At 42.2% G+C, this 17444-nt stretch overlaps 1 pseudogene; it reads right to left on the bottom strand.

The window, feature by feature from the left end:
• The window catches only part of LOC109463542, an 18906-nt pseudogene extending 1462 nt beyond the window's left edge, over window positions 1–17444 (bottom strand).

Here is a 17444-nt window from a genome sequence, read left to right as displayed (position 1 = left end):
CACTGATTGAGCCAAGAAGATTCCAGGTTCCCTGAGGTGGTATCTTCCCACTGACTGTGCCTTTTGTTGGCCCTATGCAAATCAAGGCAATTCACACCATGACATCAATTTAAGAGTGTTAACATCCACTGCATGAAATAATGAAGGAGTTCAGGGGAGAGGACAAAACCTTGACTCCCCAAATGACTCAGACCAAAGAGGTTTAAAAAGATTTTAAACCTCCTTGGTCCTATAAAGCATAAAAGAGGCCTTTCCTGTCAAGATGCATGTACATGTACTGGTCTTTCCAGCCAGCCTTTCTATAAAATGATTGTTACTGTCCTGTAGGGGAACTAATTGAAACCAACCCTGTAAGGAAGACAGAGTGCCCAAGGAGGTTTCAAACCTTCTTGTGCTCTCAATACTGTAGAGATACCAGGGAGCCTAGTACGATGGTCTGGTTGCCAGGCTACATGTATGTTTGTTCAAAAATTGTTGTCTTGTCCCTTACAAATTTCTATTGGAGTCAACTCCACATTTGGAAAAGAGAGCACATTCCTTGATGGTGACAATTTCAAAATTTCCCCCTTTTTTACATAACAATTTTTTGGAAAGATTTAGATTAGAAACAATCAAGGAGCTTTATTTGAATAACCTGAAATTGTTTCAGTGAACGTGAAGTACATTTGTGTATGCGCCAACATGGTATTTGGAAAGAAATATTAAACTTTTGGACGGGTGGAAGGGGGGGGGTCTGAGCATCTGGACAGGGACACATACTGTATAGGGAGGGTCTGAGCAACATCTGGATTGGATTTGGAACTAGGATTAGCCTGGATGCCAGAACCATAGCACACCCAGCCCAAAGTAATATCTAGTGTGTCCTGCACTTTGGGCCCAGTGTGCTGTGAGTCTGGCATCCAGGCTAATCTAGGATAGGGTCCAAACCTGATTTTTTATGTCTTCCACCACACCCCTCCACAGTTTCTTAAGTTTAAAAATAGAAAAAAAATTAGTCCTTCCAAAATACCTTGTTAGAGTCATTCTATCCTTTCTTGTTCATATTCATAAGCTGAATCTCCTTAATCCAGTTGGACTATGTTTTCACATGGAGGTACACTGTATAACAGGATCCATGGTTTTCAGGCTCTAACAGCCCAAGCCTTTGACACTACTCCCCAAGGATAATTAGTGTCAACTTGATAATTGGGCAGTGACGATTTGCAATGTCTAAGAACAATAACCGACCTGACCGACCTTTGTTTGAACCCGCATAACCGTTCCCACTGCAGAATATTTACATTGAAATTTCCAACAGGATTGTGCTTGTGCGCTCCTTGCTTACTAGTATTATTAGACTCATATACTAGTAGTAGGATTTTGGCACCAAAATTGGAAATACTAGTAAATGTTTCAATCACATTTCAACTCTACAGTATTAAAAAAAACTGTTGACATGTAGCAACCTGACCAAAACAAAAACAAAAAATTAAGCCATGAGTAGGCCTAGGAAGGCAAGCTTTAGTGTATTTTAAAATAGAGTAGTTTAAAAACCTCCTTGAATCGGCTTGATGTAATGTTGCAATTTTTAGATGTACAAATGCTGCGTAACAACACTGAGCCAAACCCTACATCTGCTTGGAGTTGAATTTAAAACTCCTTGCTCCAATCAAGGACATGCTCCAATCAAGGAAGCTCCTTGCTCCAATCAAGCTGTATGTGTAAACACCACCACATTCATTTGCATGTGGTCTAGAGCCTGCCAGTCTCAAGCCACCCAGGGAAGCCACCAGCCCTGACCAGTACCATCTGTGCATGGAACAGCAGAAGTGCCCGGGCATCTTTGCTGTAAACCTCCCATACAAAAAGTTAAAAGTATTAATCTTTTCACATTTGCCAATGGACTCTTTATACCTTTTAGTCACCAGGAAAGTCATTATGGAAAATCTGGTAGAATTTTGAATGTGTATTTGAAGTGACCACAATATACTATTCCTAGCCTACCCCCTCCATGAAGTTGGTATTGTCCTCAGATCTGGCTCAACTCAATCAGCTTGTCCCTAGGCCTAAACCTGTGTCTGTAAAGAGGAAAGTCACCTGTTTTAGAAAACAATCACTGTCATCACTGTGGCTGTTAAAAGGATTATTAACAAAGAAATCCCAACTGTTTAATCATGGAGGTAGAAAAAAGAGACCTCCATGGTTTAATACAGTAGTGCTAACAGAAAGCTGCACATTTTTTTTAAAACTGAAAGTGTGAAGAACAAGGCTACCTTGTTTTCAACCTTGTTTGTAAAATGGTATTGTTGCTGTAATAGCAATGTTCTTGTGCTCATTTATAGCCTTGGTAACAATTCCTATCAGCATACTGCCTCTGCGGTGTATACAGCATTCAGGGCATCTCAGCAGGGAACACAGCTGGTCTCAGTATATGGTCTCCTTGATAATTTTTAGTCTCTACCAAACTAACTCCACTGGTATATAGTATATTATAGGAGAATATTTGCCAGGGAAGTTTGGCCGCCTTGGGGTTTGACTCAGGCGCTAGCCATGCAGTTCGGACAGAAACAATCTTCCGCGGACGGACTGCACTGGCCAATTTTACTCTCTTTTTGGCCGAATTCTACAATCCGTATTCCCGTAGAAAGGCTTCGGTGGAGGCTAGAAAATTTTGTGAAGATCTAAAGAAAACATGGCCATAAGAACATATTGCTTCAAGAAATAGTTGTAGCAGTACTCGTGTACAGGACACAAATGTGTAGATAATTTCTGACACTTGCCATAACAACATGGTCACATGTACAATGGACCAGTCCCACTATGAAAAGGATCACATACATAATGTCCTCTGCGCTACAGTAGTACTTTACTTCTTCTTATGACAGTATCTTTTTTTTTAATAGTTGTCTTGAAACCTGCTAGTAGTCTAGTTTCAAGCTAGCCTGGTTATCATGATAGTTTCAAGCATGGGATTATGAACACAGCACAGTGATCTTGAAATTTCATCTGTGTTCTTGGTTCAGTTTAGAAGTCATTCCTTGACAAAATTTGGTCCAATTTCTTATGTTGCAAATTACAGTTCATGGTGCTTGTTGGGAATGTATACCCCTAGCTAGCCTGGGAGGCAGAGACAGTAGCTGCTGACAAAAAGAAGTTGAAGCTTGCTGACTGATGTGCCATCAGACACAGGAAGAACTAAGATCTGAGGTCTAAGGCTAGCCTGGATGTCAGATCCATAGCACAATTGCACCCATAAGTTCCCTCAGGCTTGTAATATCCAGTGTGTATACTGGCTATGGATAATGGATAATGTGTTATGGGTCTGGCACCCCTAGCCCACCTAACCTGGGGATGGGGTTGGCCTCCAGAGCTGTGTTTGTTTTGCCAGATTGCCCTTGGGACAATAGAGGGAAGCCATCCTGTAAGCATAGGGAGGGTGTGACAATTAGTTCCCCTCCCACTAGATTAGCAGGCTACTGTCAATTATCTCTATCAACTTTTGCTGGACACTGTAGCTGCTGGTGCAGCAAAGTCTGTACTCTTTGGCAGACCAAATCCCCCTGTATGATACTCTGTTTGGCCAGTTTCTACTCTTTTTCAGCCACCTCCTGAAGCCTGGTAGAGGCTACCCTCTACCCTCTCCTGAGTCTACACAGGAGACAGGAAGGGATTGAAAAATATGAAAGAATCAAAGGTTTTATAGTCTCTAACACTTAGTATGTCTGTAAAAATGATTGATTAGCATTCTGAGAATTTCGGACATCTGGATCATGCCATATGTCCATTTGCATTGTACATATATGTACAATGTAGCCTGAGTGTCATCCTCCATAGGCAGTTCTCTAGTGACACTGGCATCTGGTAGGGAGCCTGCGGAAACTGCGATGGATGGCACCCAGGCTAGGGAGTTGAAATAGTTTGGATCAAGGACATTAATAATTTATATCCTTGTTTGGATCTAATGCTTGGCTTGGGGTGGAACCGAAAAAGTACTAGTATTCTGTACTTCACTGATTATTGTTGAATTCAAACTGAAAATAATAGAGCAACCTATTGTACCAAAACAGAAAGAACTTTAAGAAAGAAAATTAAAGTTTGCTAACATTGTAAGAATAGATCATGACATAATAAACTTTTTGTACCATTGTTCAGTTGAAATGATGATTCCCAAATAAAGCTCAAAATTCACATCATGCATTTTCTGGCAAAAAGATTCTAGCACAAGCCAGGATGTAGCCTGGGTGCCATTTGAACATAAATTTTCATGATAGTAGACTGTCATAAATTCTCGTAGACTCTCCTTTCTACAATTCCTGGCCAATAGCATGATTTTATTGTCGAGATCCCTATAATGACATTAAACTGACCCACATGACCTTTTGACACCTAGGCCACACAGATCAATCCGCTTGTACCCACACCCTCAAATGTCTCCACACCCAAAACTTTTAAATAAAACTTTTGAGATAAATTTCACCACATTCCAGGAGACCATTAGTTTACCATTTGTAACAAAAATCTGCAGAAACAAAAAGGTATCTTCCCAGTTCGCTGCTACACATACCATTACATGTATGCCGTCGAAAACCCTCAAAATTACATGTAAGTTAATGCCCCGAAGTAACACCTTTAGCCCACAATTGCACGTGAGACATGTATAAGTACTGTAACTAATCATAAATCAAAATGGACAAACTTCATAGCACAGAAATGTCTTGGCCAATCTGTTAGTTGTACCTGTCAATTGTGCTCTTGAGGACAAGGGTGTACTTGCTCTGGACATGTCTATATGCACCAGGAAAAACATGCAGGGAGATTTGGAAACACTTTGAATTGAGTTTTCTTCATTAAGATATAGTATAGCCTGCTTTCTTCTCAAAAAGCAATTACTACTAGTCCTTGGAAGCATCATATTTGTTCAAAATACATTTGTAGTAGTGCTTATAAACAACTTATTAATAGCAAAGCAGTGGCATATGATGCAGTTTATTACTGGATAATGTAGTGAACCGTAGTTGACCAGCTTGTTTAACTAATGGGGATTTTTTGGTTTGGAGTCATCCATTATATACAACCTGAGTTCAGTCAAACCTGCCAAGGCGACCACCTCTTCAACTAAACCACCTGGCCATCGCAACCACTTTTTCTCGGATCCGAAAATTTTCCCCATTGATGCAAGCATTAAGCGACCTTCCCAGTGCAGCCACCTGGCCAACACGACTGCCACGAGTTGGGTCTGCCCTTGGCCCGATCCCTTCCCATGGTGACCGGATGGCAGGGTCATAATTCTGTAAAGCCTTCAATCAATGGAAACATCGATTCTCAAACCATCCAGGCCAGTTTGTCTTGGGTTTCGACTGTTGTTGTGGACGTGATGTTTTCGACTAAGGACGAAGGTGGCCGCCACTGGTTCATTTTGGGTCAATGGATATGGGTGGGAAGTTCTTGGGTTTACGCCCATTTGTCATTACTCAAATGATTTACTGTGCGTGATTACTACAGAGGGTTTTTTAACGATTAAAGTTTCTGTACTACAGTTTGTATCATCCGTGGTGTTGGATGTATTGTGCAAGCACGTCTAACCCTCGGAAGACGGGGAACAACAGACGATAAACCGGACAGTGAGTGTGAGTGAGTGGTGTTGCTGTACACTGTATGTACTGCACTGTACACCATAAATAGAAATCCGTTAAACCGTGAGTACATTCGCTTGGGGCTTACAGCCGGTATCCGGTCAGTTGTCTTTCAAAGCACTTGAAAATGTTGATACCGCTGTGCGTACTCAGAAAATTCCTATGTGATTAAATTTGATGAATCTCAAATAGTCAAATACAGCTGTATTGCTTTATTTGCCAAGAACTGTGAAGTTTAGGACCTGATACCTGCCGTATTTGACATCAAAACACCTCAAAAGGGAGACGATTAACTCTCAGTCATGTTGTGAGTCAGGAGAATAAACCCTCTTCAGGCAGACCACCTGTCCAACCCGACCGTTTTTCTCCGGTCCAATGGGTGGCCAGCTTGAGCAGGTTTGACTGTATTGAGTTGTAAACAGGTGCATGTATGGATGGAAAATTATTGCAAGTAAGACTCCCTGTGCATTTGTTCAGAAGTATAATCCCAAAGTTATGGATAACTGCATAATATAAGTGCAGGGGTTATGTATAATTATATATAATGGTCATATAGATTATGTAATAAATATGTATAATTATGTATAATGATTCAAAGTGTTATGTATAATTATGTATAATGGTCCAAAGTGTTATTTATAATGGTCCAAAGTGTTATATATAATTATAGATAATGGTCCAAAGGGTTATGTATAATTATATATAATGGTCCAAAGGCTTATCTATAATTATGTATAATGGTCCAAAGGGTTATGTATAATTATGTATAATACCAAAATCATTATGTATAATTATACATAATTATAGTATAATTATCTATAATTTGACTATTCCCAAGGGACTCATCAACGCTTTCCGCATATTCATTACCACCTAATATGTTACCATAAAAAGTATTAAGACAGTTGGGTTAAGCGTTTGGGATTTATGGGTGGGAGTCCATAATTAAAACGTTTTTCCATAATTATATAATAAAAAACTCCCCTTGAACACAGATTATGTAAATATTGTAACTTGAACAAAATAGAAGACGAACGTCATTTTGTAACAGAATGTGAACTGTATAGCAAAGAGAGAAATGCCCATCCTTGTTCATCCCTGCCCATCCTTGTTCATCCCTGCCCATCCTTGTTCATCCCTGCCCATCCTTGTTCATCCCTGCCCATCCTTGTTCATCCCTGCCCATCCTTGTTCATCCCTGCCCATCCTTGTTCATCCCTGCCCATCCTTGTTCATCCCTGCCCATCCTTGTTCATCCCTGCCCATCCTTGTTCATCCCTGCCCATCCTTGTTCATCCCTGCCCATCCTTGTTCATCCCTGCCCATCCTTGTTCATCCCTGCCCATCCTTGTTCATCCCTGCCCATCCTTGTTCATCCCTGCCCATCCTTGTTCATCCCTGCCCATCCTTGTTCATCCCTGCCCATCCTTGTTCATCCCTGCCCATCCTTGTTCATCCCTGCCCATCCTTGTTCATCCCTGCCCATCCTTGTTCATCCCTGCCCATGCAGCGCATACCACAGCTGCTGATGACTCAGATGTCCGATCTACTGCCAGTACTGGTGGGAAACCGTTGCCCAGGGAATAGTTCATGCCTTTGGAGGAGGTGATAGAACTGTATATGTTTGTACATCACCCATTCCCCTATTTCACGCACTTGCCGAGTTCCATCTACAATAATATCTGCTACAGTTATCGTGCTACCACATGCATACAAATTCATTCATTCATTCATTCACTCACTATTCCAATGCTAAGCCGGGCTGTGATGTCCCGCTAGAGGAACTCTTAGACAATGTGACACGGGCAGACTGTAGAAAAATTCATATTTCTTATGCGACTAGACAAACCACCCATCGAAAAACTGATCTGTACATTTATTTCTACAATAACTGAAAAGCGAGAAGTTGAATTTATATAACGATAGTTAGTTAATTTTGTATCTGTTATCCGTGTCCATTCATCTTGTTTTGTTGTGACCTGTACTTAGCCAAGTGTGGCAGAAATGTGCAATAAAGGTCTTCATTCAATTTAATCATCAAGTGGTGTGACAAATGTGTCTTGTTGATTTATTCACAGAATGAGAATGTTGACAGGGAAGCGACCTCTGTCTATAGCAAAGTGTGGCCAATCCTCGGCAGAAGGCAGGCAGCAAGAACCTAAAGGCCAAGACATACGTATACCGGCTCGTGGAGGGGATCCAGAAGTCCTTCCTAGACACCGTGCGCTTCAGGAATGATCTGCCTGACGCCCCCGCCCCGTTGGCAACCTGCACTGTAGGATGACCAGAACATCCACGACAACGACTCGTCAGACACCTACTATTCCTCGGATGAGGACTAGACAAACATGACACGATTAGATTTTTGATTTTGGTTCATTCACTTGTAGGGGGACAGGAATAGACATTGTAATAGGAAAGAAATGGAAAAACAAACTTTTCACATCCTTAGCTTATTCTGGTTCCACTATTGATCTGTCACGAGAGGGAACAACTACTGCAGGGGACAACACTTCTCTTGTCTGTTTTAATACAACAGCCAGACAGCCTTTGATGACACCTCTCACAAAACCGTCATGACACTTCACACATGGACACGAACTGTTGGTTTTCAATGAACCAGACAACAGGGAGGGTCAGCATTTGTATTTGCTTGACAAATGTAAAAAAAAAATCAGTGTTATTCGGCATGCTTTTGTACAAGCTGCAAGGCCGGTTTTTATGAATAAACTGTTATTAAAGAATGCAACACAAAACTGGTGTTCATGGTACACTCAGTAGCGCCATCCAGTAGCTATTTTACAAAGTGCGGATTTAAACCCAGGTAGCCGACGCTGCAAATAATTCACACTTTTGTGTGCTCTACTTTATTTCATTACAAAACGATGGGTCCAAAAAGTCAGGAAGGGCAATGCGTGGTCTTACACATGTATTTGTGATAGTCACGTCATAACGAAATATATAATGAATGTAATAACATGTTATTATCTTTCTTTTATTTAAATAAATGACAGCATGAGAAGCGGAAAAGACAGTATGGCCGCACTGAATCCTCAACACCAAGTGGCTCCCCTGATGAGGCTTCATTTTCTGTTGGACTGCGTTTTCCTTTATACTGTGTTGCATCACCTATGATTCCATTTAGTACAACACAAGGACAATATGTACACGTATCTCACCACAAGCACTGTATCCACCACTGTGGTCTCATACTAAATCATCAGCTGCTTAAAAAATAGTGGCGTAGCCGCAAGGCATTAGATGACTTGGAACGCTTGCAAAGAGAGGAGAACCTCCTGCCAGAAGAAAAATGTTTCAGATACACCTACCCTCGAGTACTGCATCAAAACATGCTCCTGCCATTTGAGGGACTGCCGTTAGAGGTCCATACAATACAGAAGAGAAGACAAGTATAACTTTGTTGGAGACGATCCTGTCATGTGAGCAGATGCAGATCATTTGCTGATGCATATATACTTGTTACAAGACATAGAAACAATGATGGCGCACCCGGAAACTGGACATTCACAAGACAAAGGTCACTGGTACTGTCCATCGATGGAGCAGTGGCAGAACTCCTCAAAAAGATGAGTTTGCATCATCAATAAATTTCGAGGGGGACCTGCTTTAGCAGACATTTGGATAATGTCTTGCTGGAGGATACAAAATGTCTCTAGCAATTTACAATGGTATGGAAATTTTACTGCTCCATGTTATAGAATGATGGGTCACTGATTTTTATGTAACTCTGGGGTTGGGGGAGGAAAAACGTTTTAAAAGTTTCTTCCTGTGTACTTAAATCATTTTGTACTATAAACATATTGTCTTCAAAACATATATATATAAGATCTAAGGTACTACTCTTGTTAACCATACCATGCTTTCTGTACTTTGTACTTGACAAACATCGTCTCTGTCAAACAAGTACCTAAAGGGTACTGTTTTCGCCACCACAATGCAAACAGCCAATGCTTGCAGTTCAAATGCCCATTCGACCACTCAAAAGGCCCTCCTGTGATCATTAGTCCGCCCCGGCCCTTCTCACTCCCGTGCGCGCTAATGTTGGACATTCTTGATGAAAATAAAACCAATCTCAACTGTTGACAGAAATTTTGCTGCATTTGACTGTAGTAAAGTAAATGGCACACAACGGTTCTTCAGTTACCAATTTTTACAAAAGTACTTCATGCATGCGCAATACGGACACTTCTAGATCCACAGATATACGCCTCATTCCTTCCACTTTAGTGCACCAACCCAGGCTGCTTTACATGGTGTCTCTGACTTTACTATCCGACGTTTAATTTGGTCGTATCTAATATTTCATTTTGTTCGGAGTTGACATTTACATATATATAGAATTATATGTACTATCTATATTCCACATTCACTCCACATACTCCACATTCACTCCAGGACATGAAACCAACTCGCGATCGTGTACTAGTGATGCAAAGCAAAAGGGACTCCTTGACATATTTCACCCAACACTGGGGGTTAGGGTTGTCTCTGCTCTGTTAATATTGTTTCTTACAAGAAAGATGCCATTTAATTCTAATACCAATTAATTCTATTGACTGCTGTGCGCTGTGATAGTCTGGCTACTATGTATTTTTGCTATGCTGTATTTATATTGCTAGTATATGATTTTCTTATCATTCTTTGCTTCAGGATACATCAATCAAACAAACGGAAGAGGTAATGGCGAAACACGTACAGGAAGCCATGTTCTTATAGATGAGATCTATCAACTGGGAGAGGGGAGAGAAGCTCGCAAAGAACTAGAAGCATTGATGAATTGTGCACATGAACGCACGTGTTGTGGCTACTTTCAAAAGATAAAATAAACTGTTTTGATGTAGTTGTAAATAGCACGTGGCTGTAGTAGATAGCAACAACACTCTTCAGTTCTATTGATGTTTGACATATAGAAAACATTGCTATAAAAGACTATCTATAACTGAAGCTAAGAGTTTCCGGGGAAAGATAAATATGTTACTATAAACTTGTTGTTACTCCTCACTTAATGACGGGTTTCTTGACATGTATACAAAACAATCTATTAAGTGTCACTGCCATTGCACAGAAATGTGATTAATACCTCTTTTTAGACAAATGTCAAAACTGTCTTGCATTGGTCTGTGCTCACACCAGGAAGAAAGAAATTTTGCTGCATTTGACTGCAGTAAAGTAGATGGCACACAACGGTTCTTCAGTTACCAATGACCACTTTACAAAAGACAACCAGAGGTCATCCACTACGCCTGCAAATATTGTACTGTAAAACAGACACACATCGCAGCAGCTACATACCACGTACCATAACAGACTGGAACCTACTACCCACAGACATAGCCACATCCACATCACTACCGAAATTCAATATGGGACTGACCCCACATATGGGCCTTCCTAGCCTGGTATCCAGCCTTGTTAGCTTTAGTCCGCTACCCAAGATCCGCTCCCCGCCAACGTTGGCGGGGAGCGGATCTTGGGTAGCGGACTAAAGCTAACAAGGCTGGATACCAGGCTAGGGCCTTCCCACATCTGAGTAAAACATACACTATGCTAAGACGGCCATTCACTTTCTTCTTTTTTTATCACTTTGTACAGATAGTTAAGTTTTGTTTCACTTTGTTGTGAGCGCCATCACCACCGGCCGTGCTTAGCCGTGCAGAGAGGGTTTTGATCCAGTATCTATAAGACTAAGACACCTACATTGTATACCACTGTACATTAATGGTGTAGTCATGATAGCGATCCACTCTGCAAGCGCATACATAGGGTATTTTCGAACAGGTACGGTTGCATCATCTGGTAGAGTCACTGTTGATGCCAATGAATTACATCTTCATACAACTACTAACAGATGCACATGTAGATGTCTCAGTGTATATCGCTATCTCGGTAGACTAGTTGAAGGATGTAAACAAATCCCACGTGCCTTTAGAGTATAACTGCAGAAACACCTTTCCTAAATTATTCGGTAGCGCCAACATTAAACGATTTGAGGCATTAACATCCAACAAACCCATCTAACTAAGCTGAACAAGCCCCCACTGAGCCAGAGGCACAGTCCCCGAGGTCTGGGTTTCCAAGAGGCTTGACAGCGTTTAAAGAACACTAACACACCCTGAGTAAGCTGGATGTTCTGCCTTTTCAGTCAAGGTTTAGTATTTAAAGATGTGTTTTAATGGCGTTTCCCGTATTCACGCTGTAATGTTTTTGCCGGTTGAAGACTTCAGAGACCAGACCGTTGTGCTGGCGAACACGTCCTCTTTGGGTTGACTTGCACAAAAGAAGCATCTACGTCTGGGGTCTCTACGTTTAAAATACGCTGACCTGTCGTGGTGACAGCGATCCTAGGCTGACGCACTCTACTCTGAAGAGAAAAGGTGCAAAACATCAACATTTTCCAGGCGTCATCTATATGTCATCCAGATGTATATAGATGTCTCTATCGTGGTCTAGCTATTTATTCATTCAGCTATGATACTATATCAATACTAGGCTTCAATACTAACATCTTCGGACACGAAGAAGAAGCCAACTAGGCTGCATATCACCGTTACAGCTTTGTTCTGTATTTTTATCGTCAATATTACCATGATATTAAATATCATGGTAATATTGACGAAATAACTTAAATACAGAAGCAGCACCGGGCTGCTCGTCATGTGATCGGTGCGCCACACAACTGTTGTTGTCCTTGTTCAAGGTCTAATAATATCTTGCTGGACCCTTGGCGCTGGTTTGTGGTTCAGCGTCAAACAATGTCCATCTAGGAATTTGATATGGCTCTTGGTGACCAAGCTATTTAATACGGGCATGAATAGTATACCCATTCAGTAAACACAATGTTGTTGTTGTCCTTGTTTAACGTCTATTATGTCGCTAGACGTGGTCTCTAGGTGCTCAGTTCTACGCTTGGTTCAGTTCAGAGCCAGCTGTCTCTCAAGGTATTGACACTTGGTGAAAAGAACACGACCAACTGTAACGGAATTTTCTGACAGAGGGGTATAGGCGTACATGCTGAACATCGTGAGTTACCCCTACGAAGACGGTCCCTCACCACTCACAACTACGAACCCAAACACAATCTAAAACTGCCATTCTATGTGATAACTTCATGGTTTCGAGGAAAAATACTCAAAGAAGCGAGGTAGAAACCCAGGCCTGTAGAAACCTTACCTCACAAATATTATGGCCACCCTGCACTGACGCTACACTCTACAGACGTCCGCACCACTCTAATTATATCCATCCGCTCCGACATCTGGAGGGTCGCAAAATCTTATTAAAGGGCAAAAGGGGAGTCTACACCACCAAGACTTAGAGTCTATACACCAGTATGTCTCAGCAATCAAGCTAACTACGTATTCGGCCAACCGTTACTGCAGACGGGTCCTGTTTACCTCGCACTACTTTATGGCGGTGAGTTGATACACTATCTGGAGGAGGATATTTGGTGGGGCTTCTTTAGGGGTTTACAGAACACCAGTCTATTCACCAATTTCACACGTTCCATAATGCCTAGTAAAAGTCACGGATATGACGTAAGCTGAGTCCAGCGGCGCGAGAGATGTACTACATCATTGATCCAAGCTGTTCCGGCCAACAGGCTGGTTGAAGTACCATGGCGCATTTCAACCCGGCTTCCATAGTAGATTTGGCCTTTGGAATAGGAAAGGACATCCGTTTCAAGTGCTGTAGCTTACTGCAATATAGTTCAAATGCTTTCACTGGGCAGGGGCGCTTGTCACTGGACGATAGTCTTGGTGAATGTTGGGTGTCGCTTCGTAGGTGACCTGGATGGTTCTTCTGGTGTTTGTTGTACCTAAGGGTGTACTATTTCCTTCCTCCACCATCTGTGTCGGCGACTGTCACTGATCTTGAAGGTCCTCAGATTTTCCCTCCATCTTCGGCATAGCTATGGCATAGGTATAAACGCGAGATAGAAGTATACCAGTCGTTGATAGATATTGGATCATCTACACTCAAAGCCTTGTCTCGAACATTTTACTGATGTCACATGCTAGGATTGGTGGATATGGCTTGGAAGTGTCCATTCCATCTCTCTTCAGGTGCTTGAGCATTCCAACATACAGGTTGTTGGCAGCTTGGAACTCTTTGTCTTTCCATGGAGGTTTTTTCTACCTCCATGGTCTTTCATAATGTTGTATTTACAGTGGTCTTTTTCTACCTCCATGGTCTTTCATAATGTTGTATTTACAGTGGTCTTTTTCTACCTCCATGGTCTTTCATAATGTTGTATTTACAGTGGTAGGGAGGCCCGGTGAGGTATTGATGGATAGCGGCTCTCAGACATGCGTAGCTTGACTTAGAATATGGAGTGCCATCATCTTTCCGTACCTCTCCGTAAAACTTCCTGAGTAGTTGTGCCAACTATTGTGGTGATAGTGCCTCAAACTCTGGGCTTAGGTCGAGCCTTGAGCCATCCTGAAATTTAGAGAGAAAAAAAATCTAATTTTCCACTTCATTCACTGGGTTTACCTACGGTCATTGGAATAGAACGCTATTCCATTGGGTTCACCGGCGGTCAATCGAACAAAATAAGTATTCCAATCGGGTTCACTGGCGGTCATTGGAACACAACGTTCGAATTCATTTGAAGTCACCTGAGGTCAGTTGGACGTTACGATACTTAGAGTGGGGGTGGCGCGAAACATGTTTTCTTTCCTTTCGCTCAAAATTCATATGTATTGCCATGGTCTTTATTTCGAATTGGTTGATGAAAAGACGGTAAACATTTCTATTGAACAAGGAAACGTGCTACAAATGTCAGCAAGAAGAGTCTACTCCCCTGCATAATGGTTTGCTCCAGAGTGTGCATTATTCTGCAACAAAGCACACTTGTGAGAATAAAGCACATCTGGGCCACACCAATTTAATTTCTTGCTTAACGGATTTTTCTAGAAAAATTATGGAGCAAGTCTAGGCATCCTATTATGGCCCAAAATGGTATGATAGGAGCCATGAAGTCAACACATCAGGCTGGTTCAAAATCTAAACAATTAATTTTGAACTTTTAAGTATACCATTGCATTTAACGATGGAATAACTATAACAACTAGGATGAAAAGGACTGTTTTCAACAGTTCAGGGCAAAATATGAGCATTTTGCAGTTGATTCTGAATTTTTATTTTTATTTTTATTTGCAAATCAGAAACAAAATGAAGCGGGCGAATCCGTTTACCAAGAAATTAAATTGGTGTGGCCCTGGGGTGATTTTGCAATACTTGTATCGTGCTAACTGTGACATTATGGTGTCATAATCAATATAGAATGAAGGCTTCTGAATGGTCAACGCCACCTGGCTATATGATAATACACCGTTAATCGTTGCCGGCCTGCTCTAATTCAACGTTAAGCGTTAACAGTATATTCGTCGTAAAGAGTTATTGGTTGTTTTAATTCTACGTACAGCGTTGTTTGTCACCCCAAATTCAGCGTTAAGCGTTAATGAATAAATCTTTGTTAGGCATAAACCCTGAAGGCTTCGTAGTCAAACGTCAGATACTAGTAACCCTCGGAGCGTCCACTTAGGCCATGTTGATTTGATTATATGGATGACATCCGCGCGCGCATGAATTTTCGGCCGTTTCCAAAAAAAAAAGTTTTCAACCATACTGTAAATCGTACAAAACAGCAAAAATATACCATAAGTTACAAAAAAATTAATAAAAACTATACCAATGTCGTAGAATGCCAAAATCAAACGAAAAAAGACGAAATTGTAAAGAAATGAACTTGAAGACTAGATCTAAATTATTTGCCAAACCATATTCTGTGCCATTTGCTCAACCCTCATGAACACTTTTTTTTTTTGCAAAACTTTTTTTTTATTCGCACGCGCGCATCAGTTTTGGGGCTCCCGGAGGATGTCATCCATATAATCAAATCAACATGGCCTTATCTTGGCTTACGCACTCACGCCAGACACGTACCCCATTAATACAATGGAACAGTCCCACTCGTTCCCAGAACCCTTCGCAAATCATTGCAAACACAGCATCTCAAACTGTGATGGGCACGAGATTTGTGTCACTCAATGACGTCGAACATTGCCTATATAGCACTTATTGGATTTTCCGTCACATATGGAGGGCTCTATGCAGGGCTGAACCCTAGTGACCTTGTTCTCGTGGCATTTCCTATGTACCTTCTTCTTCCTCTGAGTGACCGCTATCATCATGTCGATCATTCTGTCACTAGGGGAGAGGTCACCAGTCAAGAGTTCAGAAGAATTTAGAGGCCCTTGCCACAAATGTTTCAGTATTTGTGGCTTCTACTGTTGTTTGAGCTGTAGGTCTTTTTCAGAGGCAGACATGGCCCTCGGTTTAATGCTGCCAGCTGCCGTTATACTGGCTATACAGATACAGAAGACCCCCCTCCCCTTTTTTGCCCAACTATGTATCGACATGGGAGCGCATTGCTGGGAATAGCATAGAGCATCAAAGGGTGATGGATTGGATAAAGAATAAGGTGGATGTTAGAGAGTTTATAGTGCCAGATAAGGGAATGTTCCAGGGCCAGCAGTATGATTGTCCGTTTCCAACACCAGCTTACTTTACGCCATGTTACACATGCGACTCTATGCATGCAATGACCGTTCATTTCGCCGACTGAAGTTGGCCCCCTCTTTATACCGCTATATATCCGACTCGTGCCACGACTGACAGGGATTTTGGGTAAAAGGTTTGCTCACCTGCTCACCCGGACGCCTGTAGACCTTCTGGTCTGTCAGCAAAGGTTTGCATACGTACAAATTTCATGACGAGTCCATTGTGTGCCCCACAACAGAATTTCCCAGGAAATCGAATCACTGAAGGCTCGTTTGGCTACTGACTAGAAGATGAAAAGAATACGGTACGCCAAAAAACATATGTATGTATGTATGTATGTAATCTTTGAGATACCCCCTCAGATTCCTAACCTGCCGAATCAGTGTCAACCGACATCCATCAGCCTTCGGGCCTTGAGCAAACAGATGTTTCTTCTGTGGTGAGGAGGGGCATTGCCAGTCCAGATGCCCGCTCAAGGAAAACAACCGAACCCGAGGCAAAAAGGGCAAAAAAGAGTGGAACATATCTACAAAACGTGTAAGGGCGACTCAATGCAGCAGGGACGTCCTCGCCAGGCCAATTTTGAACTGGGTGAGGGACCCCGCCTCCGCCACACCAGGCTCAAGTTCGTTCCACTCTTGGATGGTGCGAGGGAAGAACGAGAGCCTGTGGTAGTTGGATTTACTCGAGATGGTCTGCAGCTTAGAGCGTGGTTGGTGCGGCGGGAGCATCGAGCCGCAGGAACAAATCTAGACGCATGTGGCACAGAAATGACATTGTTGATAATCTTATATAATGTAGCAAGTCTAGGTGGCATTCCTCGTTCAGTTTTCTAGGGATTGCCAGCCAAGCTTGTCAATCATGTCAGTGACAGCTTGTACGATGGAAGTTGTTTGTGACATACCGGGCTGCTCGTCATTGCACCATCTTTTGTCGGATTGGCTATCTCCCAGGGTGGTATCCGGAATTGAATTTAGCAGGCCATCTCCCCCCTCTTCTGCCCCGCAATGCACCTCTACGATATGGACGATATTTCCGAAAGTGGCCATATGTTTCACATGCATAGCACCTGCCTCGGAACACCGAGGAGAACCCCTCCTGGGGAACCATTGCGGAGGGGGAGGTGGCGGTCACGCTGGCTGACGATGGTACCCAGACTAGCTGTTTTACCACCTTTGCGAACTTTGCCCCTACCCTCCCGTCTGTGTCAGAGTCCAACGCCCTAAGAACCATCTCCCCCTGCAT

The sequence above is a fragment of the Branchiostoma belcheri genome, unplaced genomic scaffold, assembly GCF_001625305.1.
Source record: "Branchiostoma belcheri isolate BF01 breed outbred unplaced genomic scaffold, Haploidv18h27 scaffold128, whole genome shotgun sequence".
NCBI classification, from domain to species: domain Eukaryota; kingdom Metazoa; phylum Chordata; class Leptocardii; order Amphioxiformes; family Branchiostomatidae; genus Branchiostoma; species Branchiostoma belcheri.
Note: the sequence above shows the minus strand (reverse complement) of the source record. Positions and strands in the feature narration are given on the sequence as shown.